Source organism: Suricata suricatta, chromosome 9 (genome assembly GCF_006229205.1).
Source record: "Suricata suricatta isolate VVHF042 chromosome 9, meerkat_22Aug2017_6uvM2_HiC, whole genome shotgun sequence".
Lineage (NCBI taxonomy): Eukaryota > Metazoa > Chordata > Mammalia > Carnivora > Herpestidae > Suricata > Suricata suricatta.
In genome coordinates this window covers 53,134,811-53,147,820 of record NC_043708.1, presented here as the reverse complement: position 1 = coordinate 53,147,820, position 13,010 = coordinate 53,134,811, and positions in this window count along the sequence as shown.

The window sequence follows — 13,010 nt, the reverse complement described above, 5'->3', positions numbered from 1 at the left end:
TAATATATTTGAGGTCCATCGATGCAAAAACATAGCTACCTTTTATGTAGGAAATGGATGATTAAGTCTTTGGTGCTGTAAAAGCAACTTCATTTAAACTTAACCACCCCCACCACCAAAAAAAGTAGAGAAAAAAAAATTAAAAAAAATAATAAGGTAAAAACCCAAGACACACTTCCTTTGGGGGGAAAAAAAACACAGCATGTAATTTCTGTCCTTGACGAAATGTATTAAATAATGTATTAAATAAGCAAACACCCCCAACAAGCAAAACAAGTACTACAATGTGAAAATATTAAAAAAACGAAAACCCTCTCACATGCATAAATGAAAGGTTGCACACAAAGAACTCACATCTTTTCAAGCTTCAATAGTAAATATTCTGCTACTATGTATTAAATACTGCATGGTTTGCCCAAGCTAAGATGAAACCACATCATGAGTGCAAAATGCTTGTTGATTCAAGACCTTCTCCTTTTTAATAAAGTGCGTTGATAAGTGAATAGTAGTTACATATAGAGATGGTTCTCTGTGTTACTATAGATGCTTCGAAGGATAGAGAAGTCTTCCTGATGGACCCACTGAGTCTTGAGGTGACTTAGAAATGGGGAAGGCTAGAGACTTAAAATTTGGGTCTAGAACTTTACTCATTTCCAGAACTTTTCCTAGATCAGAATCAAGGAGCAGGTAGTGATTTCCAACTGCTAAATTGGCACCCTAATCATAAACTGGGACACTGTAAGCTATGAAAAATCTACCTCACGGTATTTTTGTACTTAAACATGTAATTTTCACACCACTTATGTAATGAGATTATGGTTATGCTCATAGATTTTTTTGTGTGTGTTACATTAAAGGATATAATTTGTATAAAACATCCCAGTGGCTATTATATGATAAATATAAAATCAAAATAAGCAATTTATTTTTATTAATAAAAACTGTCAATCCTTATTTTAAGTCATCAGCCTATTATATATGGATACTCATCCCTTTTAGCCCATATGTCTGTTGTTGCAACCTGGTATATCAAGCTATTTGTGAAATCTTTGAAATCTGTAACTGAGGTGTCCAGGTCTGCCATTTCCTGACTTTGCACACTTCAGACCTTCAAATTCTCAGTACAGACTTATTGCTCTCATGAGTATAGTTCCTGAACCCATATCCACAGCACTGTATCTCCTAGGTTTCAGTCCACTGTGACAGTAATGTACAATTCCATGAGTCCATGCTCTTACCCACCTCTCTAGAGCCCTTCTGTCAATACTCTTGAACCATTAACTGAGCAGTACTGTCAATATATGTGTCACTATACTTGGGTATTAGATAGGGCACATAAAATTTGTCTTACACAAATGATAGAAATAATGAGGATGTTGGTTACTTATTAGAGTGTAAGAAAATACAGAAATATTTTATAGATGCTCTGTGGTTAGAATAATTAGAGCACAAAATGTCGAGGATTATGAGAAGAAGAAACAAAAAGGACTAGATATGGCATGTGACTACTACTTCGAACATGAGTTTTTACATAACATGCCCTAATGACTTGAAGACAATTTTTGCACGTTATTTTCTGTACCCACATATGGATGGGTCCATTATTTTTATTTTTACTCTTTGCTCTTTTCAAGAACGTAATGAAGATTTAGTGGCTCTACCTCTCAAATATATATCCCTCTCTTAGCTGTCATGGGTGAGTTGGGACGTCTCTGTTAAGATGGGCATCTGCCCCTCAAAGGCATTGGGGATTCTAGTACATAGTTAACAAGGGGTGATGACCCTTTCCTCTGAGGAAAAGAAACCAAAATGATTCTCTAGTTATCATTTCCCTTTAGAAGACTACAAATACAAATGCGTGATAAGAATATACAAAAAATATAAACTGAAAGTGTATGTGCTAGAGAAATCCCTAGAGAAATATTAAAATTAGAAATAACAAAGTTAAAGTTCTCAACAAAGTCAAACTTTTTATTGTTCTCTAAAAGGGAAGATAGTTCAAACCTTTATACCATCCAGAGATGTGCTTATCTATGAACCTCATTTCAACTCTTTATCTCATTCGTCTTTCCAAATGTTCATGCTTGCATATATGCTCTCTCCCTCTGCCACCCTGCGGGCGACCAGCTCACACACCAGAGTCTAAGGGTCCCTGAGTAGGGGGTTGGTGTCGGCGAAATATCTACAAGAAAGAACACAGACAAAGTGAATGGTGGAAGAGACCACACTTTACTGTGAAACTTGGTGTCTTATATACCATAGGTGATTACATCTTTCTTTTAACGATTACATTGTTTGCAACTTCTTAGGAACCACATGTTTCAGAAAAGATCATTGTTTTCACGGAAGAGAGAACAAAGTCAAAGACAGGAATGAGGTACAATACAGAAGATCAAAAAACATAATTCATTACTCAAAATACATCAGCCGGGGTCTTATTTTGTGTACATAGTGTAATATTAACCGAAGCTTATGACAAGGGTATTTTTCTTTAAAGATTCAAACAATAGTCTGTGAGTAAGGTGCCTCTAACCAGGGAGGAAGTTTCAATCAGAAAATCTGCCCATTTACTGAAACCACAATCACCAAGAGGCATGAATAATAGGAGAACTAACCCCAGTCTCTGATCCATTTAGGTCAAGCAGTCAAGCGCACACATTTTCAAGTAGGAGGAAGCAGGGTCCCAAAGGCCACACAGCACTGTACCCCAGTCTCCCAGGACCTATGTTCTTTTGGTCCTGATCCTCAAATGGGGGGAGGGCCAACCTTTATGCAGGGTAGCGCCTTCCTAGACAAAGCTAGGGACTTTGCGATTACATACGCTCCCCCCGCCCCCACCCGGGCTTTGCTGTCGCAGTGGAATCACCTCCGCAGGCTTTTTGGCTGGATGGACCCCAACACCACCCCTTCTCTGTCTCCTCACCTTAAAACCTTTCAGTCCAAAAACAAACCTCTCCTACTGTTTGTCAAATAACCCCCTATTCACAGGAGGAAGTGTTGCTTTGTGATTCCTATTAGAATTCTCATTCTCACCTAACATCAAATGTCTTAAGCAAAATGCATTTGCAAAAGATGGAAAGGACTAAAGTAGGTTATGGATGCTAATGAGTGAGGAGTTATATCTCAAAGCTACCTTACCGAAGAATGACAGACACTTTGGCCAGCTTCTTTACGTGATCTACTGAGTTAGACTTCTGTCAAAAACATCATTTTCTCTCTGTGGCAACAACCTAATGGCATATTGAAGAAAAGAAAATCCCTTTATTAGAGAGGATTTGGCCCTGTCCTGTGAGCACAATGACATCCCGTGATTGTGCTGAGGAACATTAGTCTTTGTCCTGGTCTGCCTGTGGCCTTTGCCACAAAGAAACTGCACTAATCAATGTTCCTTTGGTTTACTGAGGAAAGAGTAGGGGTTCTGATTCCAGGCCACTCTGAGTGAGAACTTTGTAGGAGATACCAATTCTTTACTCAGCATCAGCCTTGCTTTAGGCATAATGATAGAAGCAGGCAAAGAAGACTCAGAATTATGTGTTTCCTTTTGGAAATTACTCTGATTACTAAGACCAGTGTGTACAAAGACCTGGTCTAGTCTTTTTCTCCTTTACTCAACCCCAAGGAAAACCTGTTTCCAGTTTTGTAGTTTATCCAGAAGTATATAATGAAATAAAAATGCAATATTAATCATATTAGTTTACCAAATTTAGGAGTTCTATGTCTAACAAGCTTTGTAACAGTCTAAAACATTTATCAAAAGAGAAACTCATTCAAAATGCATTCAAACCCTTTTAAAATTATGAATTGTTTTCTTTCACTTAGCATTGATTAATGCTACTCATTTCATTTTTGTTCTCTATTTGTATTTGTTCCTCAGACTTAGTGTGATGTTTCAGACTAAGTGTATCTGAAATATAATGGGTCTATGTGACAACACATTGCTTTCAAAACTAAAACTATATCAGTACAGTGTGCTATTGTATTCATAAACATGTACATATAATTGTTCTGTACTAACTCACATAGAATGGTATGCAGATATAATTATAGTAAACAATCCAATATTCATATTTTATAAGTATGAAACTCAGTATCTTATACCTGTTTGGCAACAGGGAAAGTATTTCTCACAAAGATGCATATTAGAAACATATGGACGTGTTTTCTGTTGTCATAATGATTATGTAAATATTATAGGCAGGAGCTCTTTATGCTACATGTTTTAAAAACACATGTTGGTGCAATATATGGAAGATTTTTGTGTCCTTTCCAAATTTTGAAATCCTCATCAAGAATCATGAGGTCAAATACATTTAACCTGATTGCATCTTACATAAAAAGATACATATTTGCACTGTTTTAATATATATACTGATTTTTTCAAGAATACAATATTGTATAAATGCAAACAATGCCTACTTTTTCTGGAATTTTGACCAGAGTTCTTTGTGATTTCAGAAAATAGTACAAATGATTACAACATACTTTCTGAAGTATTTGATTATTGATAAAACATACTTGCATTAATTGACATTTGTTGCTTTAGCATTCAAAGATTATGCACATCGATACACACATTCCTTATATCAAAGTATAAAATACACAGAAGAGTCTAATCTCTTGAATATTTTCTACTATCTAATAAGCACAATTTTAAAGCTTATGACCTCTTCACTATGTACACTAATTTCTGAAAATGACTATTATTAGATGGATGAGATTTTATTTTTTTCTTACTCTTTCTCTCTCTTTTCTTGTCACTCACCTACCCCTTATGACAAATCACATGAAAATTCATTCCTTCCCAAACGCTGAAAAAGTGGAAGTGAAATAGTGGATACTAACATTATAGTTTTACTAACTTCAGTTACTTTTTCAAAGTATAACTTCTATGTTGTGAGTTTCTGTGCTAATGGTCCTCTCTCCCTATGGATAAGGAGAAAAAATACTATGTTCATATTATATATATGGGCCATATATATGATATATATATTATAAAACCCCTAAATCCTTTATAGTATTTGAAAATTTTTAGATATGTATAATATCACAATTGAAAGGAAAAATCTGGCTACTGCCTTCAACAATTGATCGTGTTACTACTGAAGTTAACCGTTTCATATTTTGTAGTATTGTGAATTGCTAATGAAGTATGAGTTTCCTCTAATATACTTTATTATCAGTTTATCCAGTAGTTATGAATTATATATTGTTAAAATACAGCATTCATTATTTTCTAATGTGACATACATTCAGTATATTTTCTTACTAATAAATATCTTGATTATTAAATTTGTGTTTTAAATGTAATGGGACTCTATCTAACAATAATAATTGCAAATTTGCAAATATTATTTAATAGGCTTAAATACTGGATTTTCTCTTTCATTTAGATGTTGTACTTTTATGTTTTACTTTTTTTTATTCACTTTTGTCCATTTCTTAATTACTAGACTAACATTACTGTATCCTTCCAAGAAAAATCAAGAATTGTAATTTTTAAGAGTGTTTCCCCTGATATTTGTCATGTGAATATATTTGAATTCTGCAGTTTTTTTAGAATGGTTTCAATAATGAAATAGCATGCATTGATATATATAAGGCAACATTAATGCCAAACTAAATCTGGCTTTTGGTTTTAAATAAATCAAATGAAAAAGAATATTTTGTGATAGGTAAAAAAAAAATAAGGAATTAAAATTTTGATGTCCATTAGTTTCACTGGGCCACGTGCACATAATCTTTTATATATTGGCTATAGCTTGCTATCACACTGTGATGGTAGATTTGAGTAAATGCAACAGATCTTCTTTGGCCAGCAAACCTTAACATGTTTACAATATGGAACCCTGCAGAATAAAGTTTGTGGCCCCTGAACCAAATAAGTGAATTAATAATATCTCTGGTATGACCAAAGAGAATTTGGGTAAAGAGCCCAAGGAGACATTTTTCTAATGAAGACCTGCATGTGGCCAACATATAGTGAAAAGAGGGCCAACATAATTATCAGTGAAACACAAAACAAAACCACAATGTATATAACCTTATACTGGTGTGTTCAGATGTCTATTAACAAAAGACAAAAGATAACAAACGCTGAATATGGCTGTGGAAAAAGAGAATCCTTGGACGTTGGTAGGAATGTGATTGGTACAGCAATATGGAAAACAGTATGGAGCCTCCTCATAAAATAATTTCTCTTTGGAAAAACGTTGATTCAGGTTCTTTCCCATTTTTTAATTGTGTGTGTGTGTGTGCATATTGCTTGAGTTTTAGGAGTTTCTTACATGTTTTGGATATTAAGCTCTTATTGGTATGTGGTTTGAAAATATTTTCTCCCATTTCACAGGTTGCCTTTTAATTAGTTGATGATTTGATTTCCTTTTCTTTCCAAGCTTTTTCGCTTGTTGAAGTTTCACTTGCTGATTCTTTGCCTTAGTTGCTTTGTTTTTGGTGTCAAATAGAAAAAAAACAATAATAGCCATGTCCAGTGTCAAGCAGCTTACACACCATGTTTTCTTCCAGGAGATTTTAGGTTTCATTCAAGTCTTACATTCAAGTCTTTAATCCATTTTGAGTTGAATTTTATGTATGATGTAAGATAGTGATCCAGTCTCATTCCTTTTTATGTGACTGTCCAGTTATCTTACACAGTTTATTAAAGACACTATCATTTCCCCATTGTATATCCTTGGCTCCTTTAACAAAAAGGGGCGCCTGGGTGGCTCAGTCACTTGAGCATCCAACTTTTTCTTGGTTTTGGACAGATCCTGATCTCATGGTTCATGGTTCATGTTCAAGCCCCATGCCGGACACTGTGCTCTTTCTCTCCCTCTCTTTCTGCCTTCCACTGCTCTTTTTCTCTCTTTCTCTCTTTTAAAATAAATAAAAATAAACTTAAAAAATACATTAAAAAAGAAAAGTTATTGACCATATGAGTTTATTTCTGGGTTCTCTATTATGTACCATTTATTTGTCTCCATATTGTTTTAAATTTATTTATCCTACAGAGAGAGATAAAGAGCAAGAGCACATGAGTAGGGCAGAGGCAGAGAGAAAGAGAGGGAGAGAGAAAGAATCTGAAGCAGACTCTGCACTGTCAGCACTGAGCCTGATGTGGAGTTTGGGCCCACCAAGTGTGAGAACATGACATGAGCCAAAATCGACTTGGATGTTTAACTGACTGAACCACCCAGACACCCCTTTTATGTTTTCGTTATGCAATGGTTTTCAATGTTTATTTATTTTGAGAGAGAGAATGCATGCAAGTAGGGTGGGACAGAGAGAGAAAATTCCAAGCAGGCTCCATGCTCTCAGCGTAGAGCCCAGAACGGGCTCACAAACTTTGAGTCATTACCTGAGCTGAGTCTCCATTTCAATGCAGGTACCAAACTGCCTTTGATTACTAGAGCTTGGTAATACAGTGTGAAATAAGTAAGTGGAATGCCTCCAGCTTTGTACCTTTTCCTCAAGATGGCTATGGGTATTCCAAAGTCCTAATTTTACAATATTTTGTTGTTGTTGCTGTGGAAAATGCCATTGGTTTTTTGATAGGAATATCATTGAAATTGACTGTTTGGAGCAGTCTGGACATTTTAACAATATGCATTCTTCCAGTGCATGAGCATTAAATATCTGCACATTCGTATTTGTGTTATCTTCAATTTCTTTCATTGGGGTTTTATAGTTTTCAGTTTATAGAGCTTTCACCTCCTTAGTTAATTTGTTATCCTTAGCATTTTATTGTTTTTGATGTTAGATATTATTATAAATGGTACTGTTTGCTTAATTTCCTTTTGATAGTTCACTGTTGTATAGAAATGCTACAGATTTTTATATATTGATTTTTATATCCTCTAGCATCACTAAACTATTCTAAGAGTTTTTGACTGAATCTTTAGAGTTTTTTATACATAATATGGAAATGTATAAAATTTATATGGAATAATAAGTCAATCTTCAAAAAGAGCTAATTATAATTCTTCCTTGTTATATTTGATATTTTATTATTATATAATTGCTTTAACAAGGAAGTGAGAGTGGACTTCTCTGATTTGTTCCTATGTTAGAGGAAAAGATTCCAGGTTTTGATTGTTGAGTCAGATGTTAACTGTGGGATTGTCTTCAGCGGCCTTTTTTATGTTGAGATACATTCCATCTATTTTTAAATTTTGAGAATTTTTATCATTTATTGAGACGATCATAAGATTTTTATGTTTCATTCTGTTATTGTGGCATACCACCTTTAAAAAAAAAAAGCTTTGTCTATGTTGAACCAGTTTTGCATCATAGAACAAAACACAGAATAAAATCCCTCTTGCTCATGCTTTGATTTGCTAGTATTTTGTTGTCAATCTTTGTATTATGTTCATCTGGGATATTGGCCTGTAACTTTTTATTTATTTTTTATTTTAGTGTATTTCTTTGGTTTTAGTATCAGAGTGATGCTGGCATTGTGAAATTAGTTTTAAAATGTTTCCTCTTCTTCAGATTTTTGGAAAAATTAGAAAAGGATTTGTTATAATTACCCTACAAATGTTCAGTAGAATTCACCATTGAAATCATCTGATCCTCAGCTCTTCTTTGAAGGTTTTTGATGACTTGTTCAATATCCTTGCTAGCAATTGGCCTATTGACATTTCTGTTTCTTTATGATTCAGTCTCAATAGGTTATATGTTTCTAGGAATTTACCTTTTCTTCTAGGTTTTCTAATTTGTTGGCAAATAATTGTTCATATCAATTTATCATGATACTTAGTCTTTTTATGTTATTAATTGTGATCTTCTTAAATTTTTATTTATTTCTTTGAGTGTTCTCTCTTCATTTCTTCTCCTTAAACACAGGCTAATCAGAAACTGGATCTTCAAGCAGCTGGTAAAGTATTCAAACCCTTTCCAGGAAAAAAAATGTGAGGTTGTATTTTTGTGTGCAATTTCTGCATTAAACGAGGAGGAGGGAAGAGCTGCAGGAATGTTCTCACACTGTTAGCAACTGCCTCCTTCTTTGTTATAACGGTATAGTCTTGTGGGACTCATGAACAGCAGCCTCTTTGGTTTTCAGTGCTAGCTGACTTGAGGGACCATGCCTCAGGCGGCAGCCGTGAAGGTGGGGCATTATGCTTTCGTTGCTTAGAAAGAAGCTGGGAGTTTGAGTTCCCTTTGGGCTCAAGTTTATGGAAAGAGTGTGTTTCAGCCACTTTTATCCATTTCAATGTTTGTATGTCCTCAGTTGCCTCCAGTGGAGGAGTTTGTCAACCAGTTTCTGGATTTCTCTGAAGTAATCAGTTCATGTGTAGCTTTATATTTGGTTCATCTGTGGGAGGACAAATTCAGGAGCCTCCTATGTCACCATCTTGCTTAGGATCCTTTCTTGTTTCTTCATATCTTTTAACTCTACAGCAAACTATTCACAAAGTCGTGAGAATTCACTTTCTATTTATTTCTGCAATTGATCATTACTGCTCCATCTTCTCTGTTTATGCTTTATTCAGCATGGGTAACTGGTTTACTCTTCACCTCATCAATTTCCATCTCTCTATTCTCGTTATTGTTATCTTTGATCTTTGATTAAGTTCTACCTGAAATTATTCAGCAGTTTTTCAATATTATAATATGGAATTTTATTCATAGTCTGAATTAAGCCTGTTATTTCAGTCTTACTGTCAATAATTAGTTAATATTTACCTCTTCCTCCATTTATCTTCTTCCTTCCACAGGGCCTTGTTAGAATTAAATTAGGTACTATATCCAATATGCTGTTGATTGTGTAGTTTGTGTGATACATTGTTTTAATTATAGCAGTATGGAAATTAGTAAAATAAAGGCCATACATTTAGGATCTGTCTCATCTAGGATCTGATCCCATGTGATCCTTTGTATGTGATTCTAAGGCAGCAAAAATGCTTTTTGTTTGTTTGTTAATTTGTTTGCTTTTTGGTCATGAAATGCCACTGAATCTTTTTATTTATGGTTATCAATTTTAGCGCACTAAGTAACTTGCATTTCCCTACCTGCTATATCCTTATTCTTTATGAATCTTTTAACATCATTTTCTGGATTATGTTATTAATTCTGAGGTTACAGAGATAATCACTCTAAAAAATATTTACAGCTTTTTATATAGTAACTTATCCAAGTAATTGCTTACTACACATTTATTTACTTGTTAATAAAGTTCAGCTAAATCAGGACATAAGGATACCATTTGCTACAAAGAGTCAGGATTGTGCTTGATGAATTTATTGTAAGAGGTCTTGGCTAATGGTTTGATTAATATTGTGAAGAGTGATTCAGGGTTTGTTTAGCCTCTAAGAGTTAATGGAAGCTCTACACATTGTTAATATTTTTAGGATATAATGGAAGCCAGGAAAAGTAGTCCTCAGGCTTTTTAATTATGAAAAATTCTATGACAAATTTTATAGTTAAGATATTTTTTGTCTAAAAACAATAAGTTTGGTTAGCTGACCATGAAAAATCTTTCATCTCTATTTTTGGTAAAAGGAATCTTGAAAATTGATCTCTGGGGATGCAGAGGTGAGCTAGATGAAAAATAAAAGAATGTTGGTAGCACTATTGCTTGCAGTAGAAATGTCACAGAGCAGCTACAACTCTGCTATCTAACCTAACCTTTCTATGTACTGGCCATTTATTTCTTTAATTTCTTGACAATAGAATCGTGCACTTTTCTTTGTTTAAATTAGAAATGTCTTCCAGACATTTATCTTCATTGTGACCTCCTGTATAAGGTTCAGGGAGTTTGCTGCTCTGATACTTACAGAATCTCTTCAAGTCTTTAAAATGCAGTGCCTATAGATTCAGTGGTGTTAAGTGTGATATAATCATTTCCATCTAAAAATATAATTCCTTCTTGAAGTTATGCATTGTACACTGTAAAAATATAATGCATTTAAATGATAACTCAGGGAAAGAGTTATTATATGCAGTGTTAGCCATGTTATGTGTGATATACAATATGAAACAAATATAAAAAAGCCACTCTTTTGTCAAAACATGTATATTTTAACAATGAGAACATTTGCTATTTGTCCATTTGAGCAAAATTTAAGTGGAATCCACTTTAGGTGACATTTCTGAAGTCTGTCCTTTTTATGTATAATCTCAGATCATGCATTTTTCCCCCTTGCATCTCTAAATGTAGCTCATGTTCTGCTCTCTGATCCTCCTGTTTCTAGTGCATTTTAACTGACTAAAACATACTATTCTGCAAGCTGTAGCAAGTAGATATTAAAATCTGAATTATTTTCCTTTTAAACTTTTAAGAAAAGGACTTAGGTCTTGCTAAAAGAATTTTGGGCATCAGGTAGGCAAGTAGACTTTCTGTTTCCCCTACCCCTTCCCCTGTTCCTCTTCCTTCTCCTCCTCCCCCTCCCTCTCCCCTCACTCCTCCCTTTTTTAGAGTGCTTTTTGGGGAAAAAAAGATAATAGGGGTAAACTCTCCATTTAAAATGTCCTGATAAGACCCAGATGGTGAAGACAAAATATTTTGTACCCTTAATCACTAACTTCTATGTGTAAATGTATTCCTTTATACTTAATGATGTTTGGGGAAGTATTGACACATAACACTTTGCTTGCTATTTCCACTACAGGGCTATGGAGTTTCCTAGGAAGAGATGTAATATTGATGTACACTTTATTTTCACATAGAAGTATAGTTGTATTTCTCCTTTCATTCAGTAAAGTCAAAATTCATTTTCTTCCTCAAATCCTGGAAGTTTAAATGTGAAAATTACATTGTGATAAATTACAAGAAAGTTGATATATTCTTTGATTTTAGAATAAATGATTTATAGTTAAAAGATTTCTGTCGAAAATTTCAGTGTGTTGGCAAAGTGATAAGTACCTGAAAATTAAAATATTTGTAACCTCTATGTATAGATTTTTATCCTTTTGAGAGGAAAACTATTCTTGATTGGAACATGAGATGGCTGCTACAGTATAAAATTATGATTGATTTTCTATTATGACTAAAAATAGCCAGTGGGAATGTAATTTACAGAAATATAACACAAAACTTATTTGCCTCTAAAATTTATAAATACAACAGATTTTTCATGAGCCTGTATAATAAATAATTTACAACTTCTGTAAATAAATGCAAAAGAAATGAAAACTATAGGGATATCTTTAGCAACATTATCTTGGAATATTTACTAAGTGTGGCAAAGCTATGAAGAACTAAGAAAAACAATTAATATTTTGTTGGTTATAATACCAAATTTCTTGCAATACTTTGGTTTCTCTTCAGATCGTATAAATCTTTCGCCTTTTACCAAATTTCTTGCTTATTTAGATTGTTATTTGCCGTATTTTTATCTTAAGGTTACAAACATTATATAGGGAGGTTTACTTTTATATAAGGTACTTCATATTTACTAGAAGTAGAAATCCTATACACTTTTTAAATTACTTTTTTAAATAAAAGAACAAGTAAAATAAATACATCATTTTCTTTTAAAAATTTTATATATATGTTTTAAATAGTTTATTGTCATATTGGTTTCCATATAAAACCCAGTGCCCTTCCCCACAAGTGCCCTCCTCCGTTACCACCACCTCTCCCCGCCCCTTCCAAACCTTGGTTCATTTTCAGTATTCAATACTCTCTCAAGTTTTGCATCCCTCACTCTCCCCAACTCTCTTTCCCTCTTCCCCTCCCCCTGGTCCTCCATTAGGTCTCTCCTGTTCTCCTGTTAGACCTATGGTGCAAACATAAGGTTTCTGTCCTTCTCTGCCTGACTTATTTCGCTTAGCATGACATCCTCGAGGTCCATCCACTTTCCTACAAATGGCTAGATTTTATTCTTTCTCATTGCCATGTAATACTCCATTGTGTGTGTGTGTGTGTGTGTGTGTGTGTGTGTGTGTGTATACATATCACATCTTCTTGATCCATTCATCAGGTGATGGACATTGAGTCTCTTTCCATGATTTGGCTATTGTTGACATTGCTGCTATGAACATTGGGGTACATGTGCCCCTATGCATCAGCA